The sequence below is a fragment of the Aptenodytes forsteri genome, unplaced genomic scaffold (assembly GCF_000699145.1).
Source record: "Aptenodytes forsteri isolate BGI_AS27 unplaced genomic scaffold, ASM69914v1 Scaffold81, whole genome shotgun sequence".
Classification (NCBI taxonomy): Eukaryota; Metazoa; Chordata; class Aves; order Sphenisciformes; family Spheniscidae; genus Aptenodytes; species Aptenodytes forsteri.
The window spans coordinates 7,567,293-7,593,313 of record NW_008795259.1 but is presented as its reverse complement, the minus strand read 5'-3'; positions in this window follow the sequence as shown (position 1 = coordinate 7,593,313).

The following is a 26,021-nucleotide window of genomic DNA, read 5'->3' as shown; positions in this document are numbered from 1 at the left end:
TCAGAGTGGACCCCCTTGCTTTCTAAGCTCCTCCTCAGAGAAGAGTCTAGGTCAGCTAGGTCCAAACCTAGTCTCAGACTTGGTCAACGGTTTATGTCTAAGGGATTATTTATGCAAAATTTATGTAATGTTTCATTAGCATCAATTCAGCATGCAGTCAAAGTTACCAAGACAAAATCAAAGTTACCATGCTACGAGGTTATGTGCGATATTGGTCGCTTACCAAAGATCTGTCATTGCTAAAAGGTCTCTCTGCCTTGAAGAGGAACCTTGAGAGGTGTCTCAGCTCAAGGGGAGATCACCACCATGCAGCCAAGCTGCTGAGCAGGGAGAGCTCCAAAAAGGCTCACCTAAGCTGTCATATTCATGGGATAAAGTGGTTGGCTCGTAGCCAAATTACATGCGATGGAAAAGGTATGCACGAGACTCCTTGTACCCACAACATTCTTTGTTCCTTGATAAATGAGTCTTGGAAAAGCCACCTGCTATTCATGTGTCAATCACAAGATCGGTGTTCCAAGCTCATACGTATCGATGCTCACTGTGTCACTGTGCTCCTTTGTGGGTTTTCAGACAACAGATTGAAACCGGGGGAGTTCACGCCTGGCTATGGCTCAGGCCTTTACCCCTTCTGGAGCCTGCACCAAACCACCACCATCTGGTCAGGGGGGTCGAGCACACCCATTACAGTTGGCCAGGATTCATGACCAAAATCCTGTCAAACCACAAGGGCATGATCTTCAACCAGTATAACCTGGTGTAATTCTGCTGAGGCCACAGAACAGGTGAGGAACCAAAATTGTGTTTAAAAATGACCTGAGGTCCATCCACTTGAGAGGTGTGGGAAGAGAGGTTGCCAGTGAAGACTGAGGCAAAAACATTGTTGAGTACCTCAGCCTTCTCCTCATCTGTTGTTACCAGTTTGCCAGACGTGTTCATCAGGGGGGTTATGCTTTCTTTGACCTTCCTTTTCTGGCTGACATACCTGTAGAAGCTCTTCTTATTATTCTTTGCATCCCTTGTCAAATTCAGCTCCAGATGTGCCTCAGCCTTCCTGACCCCATCCTTACACAACCGGGCAGCGTCCCTATACTCTTCCCAGGATACCTGTCCCTGCTTCCACTGCCTGTGCATTTCCTTCTTGCCCTTTAGTTTGACCAGCAGGTCTCGACTCATCCATTCCTGTCTCTTGCCTTCCTTTCCTGATTTCTTACACATGGCAATCAAGACCTCTTGTGCTCTATGGAAAGGGTCCTTAAAGATCTGCCAGCTCTGTCCTGCTCCCTTGTCCCTGAGGGCAGTTTCCCAGGGGGTCCCATTGACTAACTCCTTGAACAGTTTTAGGAAAGTTTGCTTTCCTAAAATTCAGGGTCCTGACTTTACTTTTCACCTGTCCCATATCCCTCAGGACTGCAAACTCCACCAGTGCATGATTACTGCAGCCCAGGCTGTCTCCAATCTTGACATCTGTGATTAGCTCACTTGCATTGGTGACCAATAGGTCCAGTAATGCATTCCCTCTGGTAAGGCTGTCTATTACCTGGCCTAAGAAGTTATCCTCGATGTGCTCCAGGAGTCTCCTGGATTGCCTAGAGAGTCTAGGAGATTGTAGAGAGGAACAGGGTTTCGGAGGGCACAGAGAGAAAAAGTTACAAGAAAGCAGCAGGAACTGGGCAGAGTTTGCCAAAGGCAAATGCATTGTGTTCTGCTGCAATGTCTTGAATCCTTTTGTAACTGTGTGTTTCAGTGGCTTGTCCAAGGTAGCACACAAATGTTTATAACAAGGTTAGAAGCCAGACTGATGAACATTTATATTACGTAGTGGAAAGTAGGTAGAAATCTTCAAGGTAGCAGAGGTAGGAGGAAGCATGTCCACATGGTGCAATAGACTTAGTAGTTTTGATCCAAAGCAATATTAACGTGAACACAGTGCTATGTGTTGCAGCTAGGCTGGATAGGCTTTAGCTGGCTGGCTGGTAAGCAGCTAGCTCTGGTGTCTCTGCATGTATTCTTCACTGTTTCTTCTTCAACAGCATGGGTGGATGCAAGTAATCCAAGCTTCTTTACGTGTTTGCCTTTCTAGTCTTGGATTGTAAATTAATTCCTTATCACTATAACCCTAGAATTTCCAAATATTTGGACTGCAGCCTACTGCTGCCTCTAGATCCTTTTTAGCCAAGTTCTCTTTCATTGTCCTCTGTTTTTAAAAGCTGGAAGGATTGCATGGTCCTGTGCCAAGAGCTAACACAGTACTTGTTAATGAGTCAGAACACAGTATTATATAGGAATGCAATAGAATATAGAAATTATTTTTCTTAAAATTCATTCAAACGAGAATGTAATTACAGGGTCATAAGAATCCTATGAAGAGGCATACTCTAATATAACCTTAACTGTTCCTAATTATGTGCCACATTATTAAGCCTGACCTACTAAGACTGCCTTCTGAATACAGCACACTTCCTCAATGCACGTTAAAAATGTCTAAGTACTACTAGAGACTGCTGGAGACACTATGTAGTAGAATGCCTTCCTGCCTATATATGCTCCATTTCCCAGCAACCAAGCCCCTTTCTAGCCCCAGTCCTTACTGGTAGCAGGAGAAGCTGGTTATCTTGAATATGAAGGAGAATATGTCATAGTGTCTTTCTAGGCTTGTCAGTGTTTAAGGAGGTTCTCAGAAAGTGGGGTTTGCCTGGGACTCACTGTGTTCCAGAGTAAATTTTGTGTTACTAACCACTTTAACTTTGGATTTGCACCATTTGCCGCAGTCCATGAGGTGATCAGATCTGGGAGGAGCAATGCCATCTCTCTTTGAAAGACACTAAGACATCTTCTCCTTATTCAAGATATCAGGCTCAACCTGACATCATAGCACTTGTATGTCAGTGATGCATTTATAAGTTCATTGGAATAAATGGAGTCAGAGTGTTTTTGAGAATTTGAGCAAGCAGAAATGGCAATATGCCGAAGTGGTGACAACCTTTTCAAATATGTGATTGCAAGGAGGGGAGAAAAGGCAAAGCTTTAATGTCTGAAATGTGAAGTCTGGTGGAGTGAGATACTTTGAAAAGACTTCAGAATGTGCTTTGTGTAAGTTTTGCTGCAAATGAGTAACAGTTTAAGATTTTCCTCCTGATGCTGGTGTGAAAGGCTCATGCCTGTAGATATGTCAAGAGGCTCTGAATGTTCCCTGCCCACAAAGCAAAAGATTCAAACATCCTCCCCCTTTCTATCTTCTCCTTTCAAATCCTACATTTTCCTTCTAGGGGTCTTTATGTCCTGTGAGGTAGTAATCCTCCCCAGGAAATTTCCTAATGTTGTAGTCTCTGAAGCTCTGTACAGAGTGTTTCATAGACCTGGGACAGGTTGCTCAGGTGCTCGTAACAGAGCTATAGCCCTTAACTGTAAGTAGGCTCAGATTGTATACTTTGGTGGTGGTGGTGGTGGTTTCTCCCCCTCCTGATCATATTCTTTCAAATCTTTTTTTTCTGCTGTCTTAAACTTTTAAAACTTGTGACTGTCTTCTATGGTCTCTCCTCCTTTTTTCCCCCTTTCCAGTTTTACAATAATAAAATAAAACAGGCTGCTGTTGGCTTTTCAGACAGGAATGGATGTGTCACTCATTATTAATGGAAAAACGTATGTGTAAGAAACTTTCAGTGATGTCTCATACAATTCTAGGGGCCTAATGCATTCCTCATTCCTTTATTATTTGAATGTATTCTGTAAGTGACAAGCAATTATCAAATGGCATTTTTCTATTTCCTCTTGACTCTGCATGCTTTTCTCTCAATCTTAAGAGTCTAAAACTGCTGCTGTGGAGGGCCTTTTAAGAGTAACTACATACTTTTTAGGGAGATGTTGATATTCTTATTGGGGGGGGAGGAACAGAGCTCTGATGATCTCTCTTCCCATGTCTCACTTTCTCTGCATTTGGATTACACCATCCATGACAGAAATCTTTGGTCTTTTCCATAAAAGTTTTAATGCTTAATGTTTGTGGCTGAATACTGAATATTTTGAGGTTACTTTTTTTTTTTTTCATTCATGTCCTTCTTTGAAAAGGATGAGTATCCCTTTGCTAGAGAGAGTACCTTTTAATTGTGTTGCAGATTAGGAACTAAAATCATTAATCTCTTAGGACTCTTATTCTCATACATTTGTTGTGCATATCTGGTGATCTTTAAATAGAGTAGTTTTCTCATTGCTACTAATGACAATGGTGTTAGCATGATAATATAATTGCTGTGGATTCTAGAATCATAAATTGAATTAAGGGTCAGGGATTGGATTCTTTTCTTTTTTTAACCTTCTCTGTTTTGCTATCATGTATTTCCATTTTGCTCAGTATTCAGTGGGATATTTTTATTGGGGAAAATCCTTACCCAAATACAATGCAACGTAGTTTTGCAAGTAAATAGTTAAGGCAGAAGAAAGAAACAGTTAAGGAGAAAAAAAAAGTTAAAACAAAGTCTTTCTACCCTTTAGCTTTCCCTCTTTTCCAATATGTTCTGTTATTCTGTTTTGAGTAGATTTTGATACAGCTAAGAATGCCACGGGGTAAATCGTGAGGAAACATATGCAGAATAGATGTGCACTGCTTGCTCTGTAACAATTGCAAGAGTTGTTAGTAGTGGGTTAGCACTTATTAGGAAACGTGAATAAGCAGCATTGGACCCTGAGGGTATGTCTACACTGTGCAGTAGAGCACAGCACGAACAGTCCCCAGCTAGCTCCAAGTAGGCTGAAGCATCAGCATGGCACAGTGCAGCAGCATATGAATGCCGACAGCAAAATGGCTGTGCTGGCACGGCAGTTCTCAGCAGTACTAATGAGCACCAGTGAGTGACACAGTTAGACTATTTCTCTTAAAACTTTGTTTTACTGTCTTTGCTCTTTTTTTTTTTTTCTTTTTGCATTGTAGACACAACACTTGTGTAGGCCTCATATAGGCAAGGTTATTTCATGTTGTAGGATGAGAACACTTGCATACATATATTTAATGCATACATATATTTAATGCAGAATGATAAATATCAAGTGATGCAGACTTTATTCCCTGCAAAAGCCCATCTTACACTTAATACAAAGTAATGTATTAAAGAAGGGAAAAAAAAAGCCTTTGTTAATGCAGCACATATACATGTGACTGCAAACAGCCGCAATTTGGTTGCACACGGTGGTTTCTGTTGCAACATATACCTTCTCTGTGATTTGCTCTTTCATGCAAGACTTCAGTAGCCACTGGTGATACATAAGCAGTTGTTTATTGCTGTTGTGTATTGATTCCTATTTTGGTGGTTTGGACCCTTTGCAATATCCATGAGTGATGATTTTTAGCTGGTGCACATACATCAAGGTCTCTGACACTCATGCTAACTGTTCACCAGTTGTGGCTTCGGCTGCATGCTGTGCACATTACATCAGCCTGCTGAGCTGAGCAGAGACATTCACCATCTCCTGTTTCTTAGCAGTCTTGCATAGCAGGCAGGGGAAACTTCAGAATGTCTTAGGAGAAGGAAGAGTTACCTGCATCATACTTATCCCAGAGAAAAAATAAGGAAAAGAAACATCCAAGGATGTTTGTATTAATACGATGTGCATCAGAGAAATGTTCCACAAAGGAGCAAATGCAGTAATCAAGTACCCAAGCTAAAAAAAGTGAGCAAAGCATCTAAAAATACTGATGCTTAAACACCTATTCATACACATCTGGGGACATTTTTCATGTAGTTTTTAGCTAATGCCTGTGGTGGGTTTACCTTAGCTGGCTGCCAGATGCCCACCCAGCTGCTCTCTCCCCCCCCCCGCAACAGCACTGGGGGAGAAATAAGATGAAAAAGCTCGTAGGTCGAGATAAAGACAGGGAGATCCCTTACCAATTACTGTCACAGGAAAACAGACTTGACCTGGGGAAAACTAATTTAATTTATTGCCATGTAAAATGGAGTTTGATAGTGAGAAACAAAGACAAATATGAAAAGAACACCTTCCCTCAGCCCCCTCCTTTTTCCCAGGCTCACCTGGGAAATATGTGATATTTTTCTGTTGAAAAACTAACATGCGAGACCTGCATGTGGTGATAAGTAAGGACTGATGACCTTTATTTCACTTGCTTTACAATCAAATTCCCTAAAACTTCTCATGGAAAGGAGCTACTGATGAGGAGGCAGAAGAGAAACTCAGGTGGGACACAGAAAGCACAGGGAATCACGGCTCTGTTTCACAGGTTCTTTTCCTGCCACAGACCGACATTCCTGTTTGCTTGCAAAGGGCATACCTGCATGGCACAACTGTGGGCATACCACATTTGCGTCTGTACTTAGCATTTTAGCATGCACTAATCCCATCTCTGGTGTTGCAGTTGGATGCAGCACTCCAGTGTGCAATGCCGACTAGCAGTTAAAAGGAATAGTGATGTGCAGTGGTACATGACCATTTTCATGTTCTGGTCAAAGTGGAAATGGTTACTTGGAAGCACTGATGTTAATTGTCTGCTTTCAGGCAACTAGAGAGTTTTGTTATGCTCCCTTGTATCTGCCTGGCATGGGAACATAGATTCAGTCATGTCTAGGATTTTGCACAAAAGTAGATGATCACATCCCTGATATATTTCTTGGCAGTTCTCCTCAAGCTATTGCATGTTATTACATTTCTTTAACTTAGTATTCTGGGTGCAATGCTGACTCCTCCATAATCAATTGCTAAATACCTTACCTGTTCCAGAGGGCTGGAACTGTAACAACCAGTTTCTGTTAGTATTGATGGCTGCAGCCTCACTCTCTCTAAATCAGAGATCAAGAAAAGGAGATTGGGTGGGGAAAGAGAGGTGATGAGGGGGGCTGGCAACAAGATTATTAAAATTTCTTGTTTGAAGAATGTGAAAGGCTCAGTTTGAGATTTTTAAAAATCGGTAATTACACAATGGTTGTGTCTGTCTCTCTTCCCATTTATCATCTCTGTCTTTCTTATTTCCCTCATGACAGTTGTATTGTTAAAATGTATTTAGGTAAAACCAAATTGTTAAAGTGTGTGTGTATGTCTGTATATGTAGGCACAAACAAATGCACGAGGTCTAAAACACCTAGATAAAATATTGAAGAGTAAAATGATGCCTTACAGAGAAATACTAATGTTTTTTGTACAGCTACTTTTAAAGTATGAGAATGACTTCAATTTTAATTTTCTAAAATGACAGAAATACAGTCCCGTCTGCCAAATCATTTCAAAATGAAAGTATTAATCAGAGATTCTGAGGTGACATGGGTTATTATTGCTCTAAATTATTTGAGAAATTCAGAATTCCAAAAAGATATTCATTCATCAGCAGCACCCTTTCTTCACAGGTACTGAAATTATCACATACTTTCTTCTGTCTAGTGTTATAAATATTATCTGCCATTACATTTCCCTCACTGCATCCTGCTTTGGCTAAGCTTTGCATTAACTCCATAAAGACTCACTGCTCAAAAGGGTCTTTCTCCAGGTAAGTTTCTGGTGTATAATCTACTGCCACTTGCTACTGGCTACCCACCACTGCTGTCAAAGTTAGCGTTGGAGAAATACTGAAAAATTCTGCTGTTCCTTCAGTACACAAAATTTTATGATGATGTGTTAAATGAAAAAGACAACTTTGTCAAATGATTTGCTTTGGGATCTAGACTGTAACTTGTAAATGAGAGAAAATAAACACGCAGGCAGTCTGAATATTCAAAAATCCATACACAGTGGAGGGTTTCTTTGTTTTCTTTTTAGACGACCAAATTTGTCCCAGCTATAGTCATAGCATACTGTTTCATTTAGATCTGGAAGCAGCCTCCTCACATTTTTCTCCATTTGTTTGCATTTCTCTTATGCTCCTACAGGCCTTTCTGCCATTTTGTGTTCTGCACAAACTGCTATCTGTATCTATAATGAGATAACTCACATTCTAGATGTATATATTTCTGATAACTGTAAACAAAACTTTTTTGTAATATGTATATGTGCATACAATGAATATTCAGGGTTCTTTTAACCGCCTAATCCTTTTGAATACAAAGTCACAGATTTTCATGCATTTTGTTTACTTATAGGTCAGCTTAATCTTACCTTGTGTTTCAAAAATGATCGTAACTTAAATACTTGTTTGTTGTCATGAATGGGTTACTGGATCTTGATTATGAAATAACAGGTTTGTTACTCTGTTATAGAACTAATCTTCAAATAACATTAGAAGAACTTTGTCATCTTGGTATTATGTTATATCACTGTGCGCAGAACCAGATGGGAAGGGAAATGAGAAAACTCCCTTGGTACAAATACCATCTGACAAGAAGAAATAAAACCACCTGTTACGCTGGGTAAAGGCAGAGTTAAGGCTTCTTAAGATAGATGAAGATTTTTACTTTCTTTTCTTCTTTCTGGCCGATGTAGACCTATGATTTCTTTATTACCTTTTATTGGAATTATTAATTGTATTCCTGAGGCCACAGCCCAAAATGCACAGTTTATCCAGTGGTAAAATCTTGCCTCTTTTTGAGTAATTAACAGTTCTTGCACCTCTTTTATGCTCTCCTTCCTTCCCTATATATACTCATTATCATGGTTTGTCAATTATCTTCCAAACTGTATTAAAAAAAGATAACTCTCTAACATTAGCAATTGCTCAGAAGTTGCTAATAGCTCTCATGAGAGCACTTGTCTCACCCCATATCTCCCACCTTATCAAAAGGTCACATTAATTACAGGACCCTTGCTGGGAATAAATCAATGTGTCAATCAGAGGCCCACAATTGTGCTGCAGTTGGAAAGTAAAAATTCCAGAACAAGGTTATATTTAGGGGCTTTTTTTTTTTTTAATACTAAAGTTGTGAGTTAACCTAAGAACAAAGAATAGTGGCAGTATATTGAAGATCAAGGTGTATGTATATTTTCAAATGAAGATTTTAATTTGTACCTTTATTATCAATTATTCATCTACTTCTTAGAGTTATAATACACTATTCTTACTTGTAAGATCTCAAAAATCATTGTCTTCAGTTAAAAAGAAAACTTAAAAAAAGAAGGAAACAGTGAATTCAAGAGATGTTCGGTTTCTCTGACAAGCATTTCTGTATTTCTGTCTTTAGTCATTCATCTGAATATTTTAATGCTGTATCATAAAACAATCACAGCTGTAATAACAGATTTCCTTATTTAGTCTCTTTAGGTCTAGGTGTGTTCACAGTCTACAAGATTGTTTAGGGTATTCTTAACATTTGTAGGGCTGTTTGTTTTGTTGTTTTGTTTTGTGAAACAAAGCAGATAGGTAGATAGTTTCTAAGTGAAATGGCAGTAGATGAGAGACTGCATGAACAAATAAGAAAGGCAAAATGTTTAGTTTATCCAGTGCCTCACTCATTTTTCCTCCCAGTCTCATTTTATTATATTAAGCTGGTTTCCAGTGGTGACAGACTGCATATAAACTCATTCACAGACTGCTGTTAAATCCCAAGATTTAGATCAAATTCTCATATATTGTTATTACCACCAGCCTAATTCTTCAAGATCTTAATTGTGTGCTAACTGCTCAAGCAGGTTAACGTAAAATTTAATTTGTGCTCATTGGCTTCAGGCTACAGAAGTGTGTAATAAACTTGATTTATAAACTTCATATTTTGCTGGTCATTAAATAAAATAATAATTTGCGTGTGCATATGTTAATATTGCAGAGGAAGCAGTCTAATAACTTTCTAAATACAGTTGGACTGGTTATGTTACATCCATTTAACATGGTGTCTGAGTCATTGTTTTAGATCCAGACAACTTCAGGACTGATTTTGGTAGTGTTGAGAGGCAAAAGTGGAAAGCTTCCAGCTTTAAATTATCCAGGTGGAGAACTCAGGTAAGAGGAAAAATGAACAAAAGATATAGGAGAAGATCCTTAGGATACCAAGTCAAATGGAGGAAATAGAAGATTTTTTTTTTCCTTTTTAAACAGAAACAGAATATTAGTTCCAGTGCAAGTCAGTTATTGCCATCTCCCTCTTAGTGCTCAAACAGAAGAAAACGTTATGTTTGTGAAGAAAACTGGAGTATGTGAAATGTTCTTAATAATACGATACATCTCTAATTCTCTAATTTAGGCTTATAAAAATACATGCTGTTGATATTAGGTAACTCTTGGAGGAATTTGAGACTTGATTAAAAAAAGATATTTTTTTTTCTACCTGCCAAGACTTTCAATGCTGTCATAACATCCTGATACAGAAATCAGAACGACGTAAATAGACTGCAAAAATGTAAACCAGGCTGTGTTGTGTGACCTATTACGATAAGGGAGCCTGAACAGAAATTAGGGGCTAAGTTGTAAGTACAGGGTGTTTTGGTCTTGACTCCAAACCCTGTGGAGGTTGCCCTTCTGGTCAGTTTGCTGCTCCAATCTGTGAAGAATACTGCATCACACAAGTGGCCCCTTGAGTCTAAGAGCAACCAGTGTTGTTTTACTTGTCCAGTGCTTTATTTGCGTTGAAGCTGGTGTGGGAGGGGGAAAAAAAAATTAAAACCTTCCCTGCTACTTTTGTTTCATGTAGAAAAATTGGTATCAGTGGAACAGTGGGCATAGTGTAGCTGGCCATTACAGAATGAAACATCTTTGCTAATCTTTCTGACGGTGATTGGTTTATGAGCTGAAGTAAGATTGTATATGTATTTTCAAAAGTGCTTAGAGTAAACAAAAATCCCAAATTCCTCCATGCTATACTATGTATATGTAAACAATATCTCCTTTTATCTGCCAAGGAGAAATCAAGTTTCACTATCTGTGTGGAAAAAACATTGTAGGCATCTCTAAATCTCATACCAACCTCTGAATCACCTAATTCTATTTTATTCTTTGTAAACTGGAGTGCTCAAGCACACTTATTAACTGTATATTTTTATGTGAAACTAAATGAGGATGAGGGTGCTAGGATACTTCAGACCACCTTGTTGCAATTTTATCCATGCTTGGAAACCTTTGGACATTTTTACAGTTTTAGTTTGAAAGTATGGAAAATACAATAACAACATGCTACATGTATATATGCCAAAATTACTTATCACATAGAAAAAAAAATTAGGTGTTAGGAATTAACTTAAGTTTTGGATAAAATCAAACCAGTTTTGATCAAAACCCAGCTGGTCCAGTTATGTGATGTTATTTTTGAAACTTTTTCCTCTGAAGGAAGTTTCAAATTTTCCCTCATAGTGCTAAACATGGCAGGAATTGTTAGTTTAATTTTGAAATTTGTGTAATGCTTTGTTCTAATCAAAGGTAAATCTGCAGTACAAATGGTTTGTTACAGAGGCTGCTTAGTTTAATAAAGATGATACCTGTAGGCATATAATTAAAATTTAAATCTCAGTTTTTGGATTGTGTGTGACAAACTAGTCCATTGAACAGACTCTGAGAGATGAGCTACTTCAGTAAAGGAGAAGAGAAGAGAAGAACGAATCTGACTTGCAAGACTGCACCTGATTTATTTATTTATTTATTTATTTATAAATATTGGGAGTCATTTGTGTCTGAAAATGTTTTAAAACTAGCATGTCTAATCAAGCCTCATCCATTTCTGATCACAGCTGAACACCATTGCTAGCTCCTTTTAACTTCTTGCATTTACTCCATTTTTTCCATTATTTCATTTAGATAAATAAAGAGAGAAACAAGTAACCAGAAGACAAAACCTGGGTACTGCAATTCCTAAATAGTTGTGTCATTGGTCTTGTTCTCCTTCCCTCCGCGGAAGTGCTTTGCAAAAAAGTGTGACTGTAGCTGGTACTGCTAATTAGCAGTATGCTGTTACAATTTCCAAAATACGTGTTGTAATAATTATAACTCAGATTACAGGGCATATCCAGTACTGTATGAAACAAGGAGTAGTTCCCATGAATAATTTCTAATAGAATGAATAATTTCTAACAGCAGACTTCACATTAAATGCACATGTGTACCTTGATTTCACTTAGGCAAGAGTAACGTGTTTGCTGAGATGTCTAAGAAATGCTCTTATGAGTGTGTCCCGTCGTAGATGGCCACTAGATTAGTCAGGCATGATTTGCCCTTGGTGAATCCACGCTGGCTGTTGATATACTACACTGCATCTGGAGTTACCTGTATTTAGAGTTTCCCCCCAAAGGTCTCCTTTCTTGCTTGAAAACTCTGCTCAGATATATTCGAGGAAATCATGAGATTTCTGCATAAACTGCATAGCTGTACAGTGCATGGTAAACTGAAGGCATCCAGGATGCACTGAACATATTACTCATAAGCAAAATAGTATGTGAAGTGCTGCAAAGCACAAAGCCTATGGAAGGTATAGTATGCCGTTATGGCTCATGATTTGTCACAGAAAGTAAGGTGTTTCCCAGATGCACTTGATTTACTCAGCATGCACAGAAGATATATTTATGCACAAGGTATTAATCCAGAGCGTCAGGCTCACTATTTCTGTTAGACAAATCTTAGGTGGAAATATGACAACTTTGTTCAGATCTGAAAAAGGTTTAGTAATTTGTTAATATCTATGAAATGGTCATATGCAGTGATGATAAGCTGAGTATTAATAGAAAAGCTTTTGAATGAACAATGTAGTGTTCATTCTGAGGTCACAAGGTGATTTTTTTCTTTTTTTAAATTAAATCAGCATTTAAGAATTTGATCATGAACAAGAAGGTCAGATGTCCTTTGACATGTTGAAATATTATGCTAGATAAGGCATCAGAACTATTCTGATCTTATTTTCGTTCTCTATTTTTTTAATTCCTATCATTACAGTAACATAGGCACAAAAAGAAGAGACTCAACTTACCTACATTCCAATTTGAAAACTATACTGACTATTCAGTCTTGCAAAATACAAAGTATTCTGCTTTCTGTTCCCCAAGGCCCTCTAGCATCTCTTTGAGTCTGAGTACAGCACACAATACACTTCTGCTTCTAAAGAGCATTACTTGCATAAGAAAGATAGGTTTAGGTGCTTTGTTGAACATGAGCTTTACACTCAGCATCCTGTTGGTAAAATGTAATCTAAGGCTTCTAAAGCCAGGCTATAGTTGAGTGCAATTTGTAGAGGATGATGGGTTGTGTTCTGCTGCAGTCCAGTGAGTAGCCTCCTTTTGTGCCTCCGACTGATTCCAGAAAACAAAGCAAAAGTTGTGCAGAGAGAGGGACAAAAATGCAAAGCTGCAACTACGTTTACTGAAGAAAGTATTCACTTGCTAAAGCTCTGAACAAATTGTTCTGGGATGCAAATGGTTGCAAATCTACTTGAAACATACGTGCCTTAGGAAAATGCTATTAACCCTTATTATCAGAGACATTGTAATCACACATCGATTGAAAATTGGGCTACATTGTAACACTTATATTATTGCTCAATTACAAGTTCAATAGAAAGATAGGTACTCCCTCCTAACAGATTTTTCAAACAATCTTTTCCTTATCTACTTATCATTGAGATGATCAAGGAAACATTACTGTGTATTTTAGTGTGGTGATCATTCTGTGCTGTTTTAGTATTTTAAGGTACAATGCTGGCATGTCATTCCACACAAAATCTTATAGATTATTAATTTCAAGCAGTATTTAAAATATTTTTCATTTGTTTTCCTCTGGATAAATTTATTTACTTTTTAAATTTTTATAGTAATTGTTTATAAAATATAAACTTTTTGGCAATAGCACATTAATAGCCATGCTTTTTTCTTCAATTAAGGAACAAAGGACAGTATAAAAAAAAATCTCTTATTCATAATTTTTCCTTTTGCAGAGCTGATTGATTGACTGGCTTTATTCATTAACTGGAAAACTCATTTACATATGAACACTACATTCTTTTCTTAGGAAATTATAATCATTATTAAAGAATACCTCATTAGCTATATTGGTTTTTTTGACAATAACTAATCATGAATCAACTAAAATATAGAAAAATAATACCTTAATGTTTTATAGCCTGTATTAATTTTGCCCATCTCCCCTGACCGGTAATGCTCTTTTGAAATGCAAATCTTTAAAAAATGTCAGGTAGTCAAAGCTACGTCCTCGATGTAGATTGTTTGAAAATACTCCTCATTAGCTATATTGGTTTTTTTGACAATAACTAATCATGAATCAACTAAAATATAGAAAAATAATACCTTAATGTTTTATAGCCTGTATTAATTTTGCCCATCTCCCCTGACCGGTAATGCTCTTTTGAAATGCAAATCTTTAAAAAATGTCAGGTAGTCAAAGCTACGTCCTCGATGTAGATTGTTTGAAAAAACTACAATTTTTAGAAAAAGTTTCTGGTTTACGTTGATGGTTCCCTTTCCTATATCACTTTGAGCTGTCATCTGGCTAAAGGAGGCAGAAGCAAAAGGCACAGACCCCTAAACTTTCTGCTTTTGGGAATTCACAGGATGCTGCTTTTTCCTGTTTGTCTGACAAAAGGCCATATTAGGCTAGTGAACGGTGCTGCTGGTCACTGGGAAAAGTGTTGTAAATCTTATTTCTAGACTTAACAGCTTTGGACCTTATGAACAAGTTATAATTTTCTATGTTGTTGATAATAACTTTTCAGTCAAAGAATGCAGAAAGGCAATTTTTAGCCTTTACTGTTTTTAGACATTTCTAAGGCTGCCTTCCATGCATATTTTTAAAGATAAATTTAAATAAATACATTTAGGTCTTTCTTCCAAACGAAGGAGCAAACAGAACTTTTTCAGAATGCTTGCAGAAAGTATGAGCTTTTAATTTTTATGCCAGACTTTTTTCTGAGGCAAAAGACAGGGTCCATTAAAGTAGTTTTGTGTTCTGCCAAGGTATTTCTAATGCAAGTAGAGAGAAAAAAAGACTATCATAAAATAGAAGTGCCCATCAAAGCTTCATGAGAATATTTGACAGACAATTTAGCTGTCTAACAGTAGAGTATTTATTGCAGGCAGATAGGACATATGTCTTTAAAATTTTTGGATTCCTCTTGTGTGGCGTTAGACACTAATTAAATGTAACTGTGTTATTGTATTGTAATATAATTGTATGGAATGAGACATGTAGAGGTAACTTAAAAACTTCCTCTATATAGCATTTAAAAAAATTTTGGTATTCCTGCAATAAAGTTAGCTCAAGTCAGTAGTTTTAACATAGGTATATTAATCATATTTAATAAGATAAGAACTGAACTAAGTTTACATGTCTAATATCAAAGGGTTGTGGGATTTCTTGTTGGATTTCTTTTTCATTAAGCTTTTTTCAAAAAGCTGGAAAATTATTTGTCATAGCCTTTCAGCTTTGTATCTCTGTATCTTCCATGTTCTGGTCAGGAGCCATCATGAAAGGCTACTGTTATTGTATTCTTGGCCCAGCTCTGAAACAACTAAGGTTCCGTGAAGAATGATTTTCTTGCAATTTTGTAATTCTTGACTGTTAGGCATCCATGTTTTGGAGGCAGGGAAAGTTTTATTACTAAAACATCAGAACTATCAGAGGAAACCACTCTGGTAGTATTTTTGTGATGTATCCCATTTAAAAACGTTGATTTTTAAAGTAAATAATTAAGCCATTTGTTTATTAATAGTTAACCAAAACAGATGTTTAGGTAATTTAACCTAAGAATACCTGCATATGCTCAGAATATTTTATACACCTCTTAAAATGACGTTCATGTACCATGACAGGAAAATGACTGGTTTTGTGGATTACCATGTTATTTCTACTGTATGTCCCTTTTAAAGATGATCTTTTTTTCCAAAATAAAACTTTAAAGATCTGTGTCACTCTTGGGGTCTAAGGCTGGCTGTAGTGACTTGCTCAAGAAGGTAGTTTGGCTTCCTGTTCATTAGGAAATAAACTAATAACTTCCTTCAACTGTTCTTGAGAACATGCCTGAAATTCCTTCCCTCCTGGATTATGACCTTCCTCGGTTCTGGATCAGTCGGTGAATCCAGAATTCTGGGTGAAATCGGCACAGAGGTGAGCAGCAATGGGAGGCTGAGTGTGTCTTTGCTACACAGGAAAGTAGAGACATGGAAACTTTTCTACTGTTGGACAAGGAATTAGGATACCAGGTAAGATGCTGTAGCTACAAGAATGAAAAATGCAACCTGGCTCTGGAAGCTACTAGTGAAAAGGATAGCTGTCTTCAGGACCTTACAGTAAGCAATGTGTATATTTACTGCAGTGTGCATTTATAGAGGTCAGTTGGAGGCTACCTTTAAAAACAGACAGGCCTAGGACATGGCTGTTAGATGGGGTTAAATTGCATGAATTAATGCAACTTTTAGCCAGACTTGCAATGGTTTCCTATATGTGTATCTTTTTTCAGTGTAATAGCATCAGTTTGTCCATCTACAGCCAAGAAAAAGGAGAAAAAAAGTCTGATTTTTCCCCATTATATTTTATAGCTTGTATATGTTGAAAAATGTTCCATTTGTAAAGCAAAGGGAAATACAGTAGAGCTAACAAAGCAAACACTGAAACAAATTATTTTTCTGTAAAATCTATAAACACCATATACCACAGCTCACAATTAGTAGTTGGTTACAGTTAATTATATTTACCATTAAATACATCACAACTTCATATTGTATTTACAAATGTGTTTTGTATAATTTAATTTGTGGCTGATGCAATGTCATATGTTTTATAAACAAAGCAGGGATACACAACTGTGCTACCTAAAAGTCCTTTAAAATATAGTTCATGCCAGGGTCAAAAGAATGTTTAATTCTCTCGGTTCTGGAAATGATTTTTCATCCAAGATGGGTAATTCAAAAATAATTAAATCCCTTTTAGATTGCCTGCAGGCAACTTTATTATTTAACTTTATTATTTTTGTAACTGCATGGATTCTAAGCCAGCATGATAGATCTGTAATTGTTTTCATTTCTTTATCTGCCACGTTTAGTTTTTCCCCTCCCCTCTCTCTACAGCAGGCATTGTCTTCATTTTGGTTTTTTTGCTCCGAGCATGCTGTCGGTAGACAACAAACAATAAATACTAATCACAGTCATCAGCCACATTCTATAATCCTTAGGACTTAATGCAAATCCTGCCAGAGCTGAGAGGTATCTTTCACACGTAGCATGATAGTTAGAGCTCCGCAGTCAGACTTAGGATGCTGTGATTCTTACCATGGTCCTAGGATTGAACGACTGCATGGATTTGTGCAGATCTCTTTACCTTTCTATATCGCAGACAGGCAGTATGTAGCACATGTACAATTTTGCTTATTCAGATGGCAAGCTCTCCAAGGCAGGCACTGTCATTCGGACTAAGTTTGTCATGTCTAGAGCTCAGCTGCAAGAGCGGTGGTTGGTGACTATGTGTCTTAGCAGGATGTTATTTTGACATAGTGGAGAAATATCTTGTGTTCAGTGACTATTCCTGAATCTACTGGAACTGAGTCAGAGAGACCTTGTGATGGCAAAGCCTTATGCAATTAGCAATCAATAATGTATACACTCATACCAGCTGTGTTATATGCTCAGTTCTAGAAGATTCAGGAATGGTTGCAGTTGTATTCCCACATGATGAATCTAGGCAAGCTGCAATATCATTCTACATCAATATTAAAGCTAAACGTATATTTTTACTATATGAAAATTTTAATGTTTTTTCTATAGGTAGTTTTCACTTGTTTTGGTATTTTAAAATAGTCATGTTTGGGTTTACTGTTCTGTCATTTTAAGCATGTTTTTAACCGAAAATGCAATACATTAGAAATATTTTATTAAACTGTGTACCTTTATTTCAGGGAGATTTCTTTCCATACACACTGGATTGATACCTGTTCTCTTGAGAAACTTCCTCCCTCTTTTTTTTTCAGCTGTCCTCTTATTAAAAATCTATGGCCAGATTTTGGAAAGTCTGGCTGAGTTCACATCTCACAATGTCATTCCTCAGCTAGAGATTAGAAAAGAATATGGAACAATCTGATACAAGCCTCTTTCTGCCTCACATTTATAGCCTATTTTTCCTATTTCTCTCTGGGTCTAGGAAAAAAGAACGCTTTCTATTTTAAAAGTCAGATATCATCAGGAAGTGGGTATCAGAAAGCAGCTAATGTTATTAAATAACTCTCCATCCAAGGCAAATTGGTAACTTTGTTCCTTAAAAATGTATATTTATCATAATCATGGTGTAACACATCTTCAAGTAAGGGGGCCAGCATGTCAACAGAAAATCTACAGTGATTAGTTATAGTATAAATATACATTCAGCTTTATTATTGGCATAGAATGATATTGCAACTTGCCTAGGGTTAACATTTGGGAATACAGCTGTCTGTTAGTGTTCTTCTTTAGGTAAAGTCTTGCTCCAAACACTGTGCTGACTTAACACTTGAAATAGCAGTGGGGGGAAAGCAGCATTATTGTCCCATTTGAAAGAGGCCTCATATGATTTTGTTAAAAAGTGAAGTGTATGTAGCAAAGCCAAGTTGACTTTTATTTGTCAGGAGGCATGGTACTGTTGCGGAAATTCAAGGAAGTGTGTAGCAATCTTTCTGTAATTTGGAGGCTTTAATTCAGTTCTTAGCATCTCTCTCAGAAGAATACCCTAACTGAAATAGATTTCTCATCTTAGGACAGAAATCATAGGTAGAGACAGTTTACTGTCCCTGTATCATGTAGGGATCTGTACTGGATCCCGAAATACTGATTCGAAACCTTTTTTCTCCTCCAGGTCACAGACAGTTTTCCAGAGTGCTGGAGGCTTCCAGGGGAACTACCCCCAGATGACTCCTGCATTGCCTGGACCCAGTGTTTCCAGCTGTCAGCTCCGGAGCTGATGTAGCAGCCCTATATTTGAGCAGCTGCAGTACTGGGAAAGTTGACTTACAGAGTGAAAGGCCACCCAGGCTTCTGGCAGGTGGCCTCACAGGAGGTGGGCACAAGATTTCAGCTCTGCAACTCAGGAATAGTCTGTTTCGCCAAAGCAACAACTCTTCAGTTGCTGCGATCACTTCTCTTTTCATGAAGGTTTGGCTCCTGTCAACAGCCAGCATGGAAGCCCTGAGGACACAGCTGGACAGTTTTCTAGATAGCACTTGTATGAAACTGAAACCAGCCTGTGATCTGAAATAGTGCAGGGTTCTTTCTAAAGCTATGCTCCCCTTGTGAGCAATGTTACAATATATATTTAATCCAGAAACATCTATTTCACTTACCTTGTCTCAAAAAGCTTTCAAACTGCCTACATTAATGTAGGGCTAGAATGAAAGATCAAACTCTTAGATATTTTGCACAGAAGAAACTGAGAGTAGCTAATATACTAGTTTGTTTGGAAATCTGTTAGGCAAATTTCTCTACTGAAACTCAGGGAAGTGTCCTAACCAGCTTGGTTATGGAGTTCAGTTTAGTTCCGAGAGACATTTGAAGTGGGAGAGAGATGTTGTTTTATGAAAAAAGTATTGATTTTCAAGAATCCAACTCTTGTTATTCAAAAGGAGGAAAATTTTTCAACATTCTGACATGTTCTTGACACCTTTTCTGTAGAAGGTGTGTAACACAATGCAAACTGATGAAATATCAAAGATGGCAGAAGCAGCTTGAAGCACAGTCTGCTTAGTTTCTTCTTACATCTGAATTACTGAATTAGACTGCCTCCAATTGGGAGAAATCCAAGTAGCTAGTTGAGTCAAAATATCACACCTAAAATAAAAAGAGCTGTAATTCTGAACGATGAAATTCCGTGGTATACATAATGCATCACAAAGAAATGTTCCACAATCATCTTACTCTAAGTATCATGAGGAAATCAGAAGAAAACAAATAAATGTTACTGTGTCAGCAATCATCAAAAATTTGTATTTTCTTTGAAATTTTTCAGCACTTCCTCTCAAAATCTTTTTAGCATTTCCATTTTGAAAAATGTTCATATTTCACCTTTATACACTGTTTTGAAATTATTACATAATATGTTTTTCTGTGAGACAATTACTCTACTCCCCCCCCTTGTTCTTGGTATGTTTTGCCTAACAAAGATTTCCATAATTTGCACATAAGCTTGGAGTTTTTGTGTGTGAAGAAATTTTACATATTAAATGCACCAAAGGAGGGTGTGTTGTAATTTTCAAGAGTTCTGAACTGTTAGTTTAGATATCTTATTTATCAATTGGGAGACCAAATATATTGAAGCTGTTTTGTTTCACTGTGGCAAAATAGCTTTAACAGTTAAATGCTTGTTCCTTTTGAAAACAAATAATCTGTTGGCATTGAAAAAGAGTGGCATTTGAAAGAGAATTTGTGAGGAAAACAATTCAACAGAAAATTAGTAGCTTTAATTTCAGTGAAAGTGGAGAGTTAATTCTCTTAGCATGTGTACATGATAGGTTGTAGGCTTATTCAGGTATTAACAGAGTCTAATGCTGCTACTTTTTTGTGTTGTTATAGGTCATATCATATAGCAATTTCATGGGAATGTTTGTTAACAAAATGAAGACATGAGCAATAGCAGAAAAGGAAAGATTAAATCACCTTTGGCATTTATTTGAAAGGGCAAGGAGAAGTGGATTGGGGTGGGGAGGAAGCAAAGTGAAGTGTTCTGAGGATTTTTACTTTGAATTTTATGTTTGAAAAATATTTATCTATACATACTAAAATTAATCAAAACAATGCTTGAAGTCTGAGAAAAATTTCACACCTCTCTGAAATCCTTTTTTGTCTGTTCTCCTTTGACAGAGTATTACTAGTTGTTACACTGAAAGAGGAAAATCTTGCACAGTCTTTCTTTGTAGATTATCATGCAAGAAATGATTTTCTACTTCTAGTTGATACCAGAACCACTTTACATTTCTAAAGCTATCCATACTTCAGTTCTCAGAAACGCTGTTTCCACAAACTAGAATGCAACCAGTTTTATATACAGGTTGTCTTGAGGAAAAATAGATTATAAACAATTATTACATGTACAGGTTAGGCTTACTGAATTCAGTCCTGCCATTTGGAATGGTTTCAAGAGAAATTCCACCTCCCATATATATACACATATGGGAGGAGGAATTTATATATATGTATAAAATGCAGTGAATAACAATGTATCCTGTGTAATTCCAAGAATCAACATGAATGGCTTATTAATATATTATATGTTTTCATAAATCATGGATTTTTGTTTTGTTTTGTTTTGGGGTTTTTTCTTTGATTGGTTGGTTTTGGATTGTTTTCCTTTTTTTTGAGCAGGATTTTAGATAAAGCCTAAAAAACATGTTCAAAGTCTTGGCAATCATAGTGAATCACATGATTCAGGATTATGAAAGTCATTGAGACTTATTATTAACATAAACTGTATAGCTGTACTTAAATATAATACAGACTGATGTGATATGTAGGTATAAACTATATACCTATGCTCAAGCTTTATACCTGGTGAAATACATGAAATAAGGATATTAATTTTCTCCACCACTCCTTCCCTATTTTCTGTGTGTTGAAGGAGGCTTCCTGATGTACCTGAAGTACTGAAAGTGTTAAAAAATGAAATGAAAATTGAGAAAATGCAAAATATTTTATGTTTCGTTATACCTTTCTTTAAAGATAAGAGCAGATAGAAGCAAGTTTGCTCACACAAATCCACAACTTTATTTACAGGAATGAAAATGTAAATGTATTATTTGCTTCAGCGATTAGGTGTAAGGAGGCACTTGAGCATTATACTATATACCCAAGAGGAGCTTATATAAGGAGAAGGAAGAAACTCTCCAATAATGTCTGACAAAACCTACTGAAGGAATATAAAGTATGAGTTTCTTGAAGCCTGTAATTTACACAACTCCTAACAAATTACATAAGTACCTTAGATGAATCTACTGCAGTTTACAACTGAATGCTTTAAAAGGTACAGAAATGTTCAGCTTTCAAAACTGTTTAATGTCAAAAAAGTGACCAATCTATGCAGATTTTCCCCATGGAATAGCACAAGTCTTTGTAAATATTTTGCTTTTGAGAAGAACCCAAGTCATCTCTGTGAACATTCAACTACAAGCATGGGGCCAAACGCTTTTCCAAGTTCTCTTGGAATTTCACCATAGATAGGATAGTAGCAGTGTCTTGTGCTTTCAGGAACACTGAGAAATGAGATTTTTTTATTTTAGACCATGCAAATATAATGAGATTTTTTTATTTTAGACCATGCAAAAATGCAAGCTTCCTTCTCACTTTTTTTTGCTGTGGTCAAAGATAGTTCTAAGTTGGATAATGATGTAGCTTACAGTAAAAAATAAAAAGTTTCTGAACTCGGCTTTGTGGGAACATTAATGTTAACCAGACAATGATATTACAGGGTTCTCTTCTTGTCTTTCCTTTTTCTAGCTTCCAGTTTCTTTGCTGAGAAATGCAATTTCTTGTCTTATTTCTGTATTTAGGTGAATTTTGGGACCCACATATCTGGGATAGATTTAAAGGTTCCAGCAACCAGTCGTGATGCTCTTTGCTCTAAAGTATTGCAGCAGAAAATGTTAATGCAAAGCGACATCCATAATTGTTCTGTGAAAGATCCTGCTGTATTTACTCATCTTGCTATATCTATCCTCCCTGCCCCCCTTTTTTTTGAAGACCAAAGGCAACAGTCCCCTCTTTTACTTAAAATTTCATGCAGTTGCTGTCAAAATAGGGTTGCACTGGGGAATATGACAAATTCAATTGTTTAACTGAAAAATATGAACAAAATTCATTTTAGATTCTAACTGAGGCAGTTTTGTTGGAAGACTTAAATTTGATGAAACTTGTTAAATTGGACATGAGGATAGTTCCACAACTTGCACTCTTTTATAATGTTGAGACTTACTTATCATAGGCCTCCAAATATAAAGAGACTGCTTGTTCATAGGTCTCCTAGCCATGGTTCAATGTAAGAGTCCATTTGTGTTGTGCAGTATCCCTTCTTACATCCTACTCTTATACAGTCCTGTACATAAAGGATGAGAGATTTCAGTTTTACATGTTGGATGTTTTCTGTGTGCTTTTATTCACAGTCAACAGGACAGTTTCATTTCTACATAAGAACTGTTTTCTATTTGAAGTCACTCAAAACTTTTTTTCCCTGATAAGGCTCTGAATTGTTTCATACAAATTTTTTTCAGATAAATTCTTAATCCTGAAATTTGTTTGCTTATCCAATTCTGCCATGGGTTACATCTTCAAGAATAAGGGTGCTTTCTTAAATAAGTTTGTTATAATGAGCTCTGAATTTGTTGGATCTTAAAAGCAGTCAGGATCCCTCACACACTATGCTGATCTTTTTGAGGACATACTGTAAAGCTGAACTCCCTGGTTACTTTAGGGGACAGAAGCCTTCTATGTGATAATAATTAATACTTCTGTTAACAAAAATATAAGGAGTGCAAAAAACCCTGAAATCTTCATTTTTCCTTCATGCCAGCTTAGTGTTGTAGATGCTTTTTATCAAAAGAAGAATGAGAAATACATGCAGAGTTCTATGATGGTTATTGATTTTAGTGAGAAGGAAACCAGGAATACAAAACTGAGAAGGAACTTTAAAGATTTCACTTCAGATTTTAAGAAGATTATATAAGGAGATAAACACTCCTTATTGAGTACATTACTCTGTGTTGACTTGAAGGAGCAATTTCCTCCTCATCCTCATTCCATCCATTCCACCTGCATCTGTCTGGGAGGAAAAAAAAACAGAACTGGACTCCTGCTTGCATTGGTGCTGGTGGAGAGCTTCAGTTTGTGCTGAGACTAAACAACTCTGCACTTCCTTCCTTCCTTCTGCGGCAGCAACACCACTAGATCATGAAATGAACTCCCTGGACCTCTTTTTGAATGGCTGGCAAATTTGCGTATTGGATTATGCATTATGCAACATGGATATCTAGAAAATGGGTTACTGTGAGTGATGGCTTCCATTAAGAGTCTACAGATTTTGTATTTCCTCTACTATACTTCTATCTTATATGAAATTAAATTGTCTTAACTAAATGAGGCATAACCATACCTGAACATTTTCCTTTGTGAGGGACAGTAGTGCTTTGCCCCAAAGCTATGTTTTCCCACCACTTAGTATTTTTTTTTTTTTCCAAAGAGAAGCCATGAGTAAAGGTTATTATAATTTCCATTTCATTGTGAACTGAAGTGAATAATAGTTGTATTCACAATTCCATATAATGGTGACTGTCTTCAGATATTAATCCAGAAGAAAGTTTTTTTCTATTTTGTGGTTTTTTTGTTGTTTTTTTTCTGTTCTGAATTGTATTGTTTTTCATTAGAAATACTTCAAAAAAGTTATAAAGGTGAGATTGTTTTATTGTGGGTCGCTTACTTACATTCTGAATTACCCCTGCTTAGCTGTACTTCATATTATTTTGTTAACCTGATACAGTGACACTGAAAGATTTTTTTTCTCTTCGCTTCTCTTAACAAAAGTATATTTTCTAGAATCAACTTCCCAAACATATTAGTTGTACTTTTATGATACAGCTTACCATTTTAAGAACACTTCAGTTGCTCTACAGTATCAAAGAGCATCCAATTAAATTAAGTTGGCATCAAGAAATATGTTGTGCTCCTGCAAAAGGAAACACTCTCACAACTTATGGAGAAATCTTAATGTCAATGATCACTTTGCTTACGTATTTATCCTAATTATAAAACATTTTCTTTTTTTAAGTGAATCTTACATAATATTCAAAGTGCCTATTTTACATACCAAATTGAGAGCTTCTCTTCAATGTGGTTCTCAAACTATAATATGCAAAAACATAAAAGGACTTTACTTATGGAATTGTAGAATGTTTCAAGATATATATTTTGAATTTCCTTTTGTTTCCTTTAAATATTTGACCTTATTATATATTAAGTCATATTCTCTTGCCTCAGGGATGTATGTCTTAACTACTGGCTGCAACTTCTAATGTTCTGTCTTTATTGTTCTCTCTGTTGCTACTGTAGTTTACAAGGAGACCAAAGTTTAGGACATTAGTGTAGGAAGATTTTAGAGTGTTTGCTTAATCAAGCTTGGTAATTGACAGGGTAGATAAACTAGTAAATATAATTATTGTAAAAATATGGACAAGCTGAACTAGATCAGTAAACTGCATTTAAGAGAAAAATGGAATGAAAAAAAAAGAACGCAACCATATGTTTTTCACTTGCCTAACTAGAAAATTTTAATTTTAAATGTAAAATATAGACCACTATTTATTAAATTATGTTCCATTTCACTAGAATTATGCCCTATTCATTAGAATCTGTATTAAGAGTATGCCTTTCTTAATTTTGTTGCATTGTACAAGTTTCAGGTTACATTTTCTGAACCCCACAAGAAAGCACTGATTCCGAAGTTCAAAAGATCACATTAGTCTGAGCCATTTCTTCTATTAATATGAAAGCCTGGATAATTACATAGCTCACAGCAGTAGGCCGTGGAAAAAGTCAGTAACAAAACTCTTCCATAATCCATAAAGTTTGCAGTAGTTTATGGGAGTGAAGTTCATCCAGCTGTTTTAGAACCAAGACATATTTCATTTAAAGAAGAGCTTTCATCCTAACAACAGCTGTTTGAAAATAAGCCCTATAAAGGTATAGCCTTTGGATCACTGAAAGAAACATTAGGGATGCCCGTACATTTCAGAAGATCAGAAATTTAGGGGGCAAGTCAAAGGATTTGAATATTTAGCATCTGTAATGTTTTGTCTTCAGCAGCCCTTCTGTGGGGGAAAGCCTTTGTGCCTGGTTTGTCACTGTCTAGGCTGGTCTAACATTGGATCCTTTCTGACCTCTCTAGTCCCAGGGTCCCAAAGGAATATAGGACATAATACATCCATAAAAACACTTCAGATTTTTGTTTTATCAGCTTTGGGTGTAGTGTTCAGCATCACAGCACTGAACATTGTTTTGTTTAAATACCTCTGGGTTATCTGAAGCATAAATTCATAGAGAATAGGTGTGAACAGGGCCCTAGGAAGCATTTAGCTCATTCTATTCCCTTAACATTTCACAAAAGTAATAGAAGGCCACTCTTTTTTTTTTTTTTTCTTTCCCAAAATGGTTACTAGTCAAACTATTGTAGA